We start from the raw sequence: 990 nt of genomic DNA, 5'->3' as shown, positions 1-990 counted from the left end.
CCAAATGGTGATAAGTATTGTTTTAATTCTTATGGTTAAAGGGAAAGAGAGCCTTGCATTATTCCTAAAACATCCATTTGTGTGTGCAACCAGGGCAGTGTAGACCTATCTTAGAGCAGCATTCATTATGCTTTCCAGATAATACACCTAATAAATGACCTAGGGAAGCTTTCTGCTGGGTAGGATTTTAGCCAAGCTTAGTGGTTCAGGGAGATTAAATTGTATGGTAAAGAAGTCTATGCTATATAGCTTGTTATCTCTGATCCTTCTCTAAAACCATCTGAAATGGCTTCATTAATCAATACTTTAATTTTTTTGTGTGGTAAAGGTGGAAAGCATCACCTTCCCTTAATTGTCAAATGATCAGACCAATACATGTGCTAATATTTCTTCAATGCTCGGGGTCAGATGCCAACTATTTTATCCTCCACAATTGTGTAACTTAGGTTGGAGGATAGGTAAAGCATTAAAAAGTAGAAAGAAGGGAAATTTTACTATTTGATTGCCCTAATTTTAGAAATTATTTCCCTAAAAATTATCTGAAAACATGAACGTTAGATGGGAATAAGTAAGAGAAATATTTATTTCCGTGGGATTTTGCACATGTGAAAATTTTGTTAAATAGGACCTTAAAGATTTTAGGGTTTGTTTTTTATTGTGGAAAACAGTCTTTTGCTAACACTGGCATTTTAAGGTAATGTAAATCAAAGGCTGTTTTCCTGGGGCTTGAAGGTAGCCGCCAAATATTCTTTACTTAGGGGCTTGGGATATGGTTGTTGGCAACATATTTTATGGTGGGATTTTGAATTCAATGATAAAATCTAAATTAAAAACAAGCCAAAAACTAAAGGTTTTTATTTTTATTTTCACTAAACAGACAATTGAAATACATGGTACAAAAATAAGTGGTAAGATTATTGTAAAATAAAATGGACAGAATATTCCACTTAATTTTCCTTCTATGAGAATTTCACAATAAAATCATAGTTT

Source organism: Pipistrellus kuhlii, unplaced genomic scaffold, assembly GCF_014108245.1.
Source record: "Pipistrellus kuhlii isolate mPipKuh1 unplaced genomic scaffold, mPipKuh1.p scaffold_m20_p_13, whole genome shotgun sequence".
Classification (NCBI taxonomy): Eukaryota; Metazoa; Chordata; class Mammalia; order Chiroptera; family Vespertilionidae; genus Pipistrellus; species Pipistrellus kuhlii.
The sequence above is the reverse complement of the archived record's forward strand: the minus strand, read 5'-3'. Positions refer to the sequence as shown.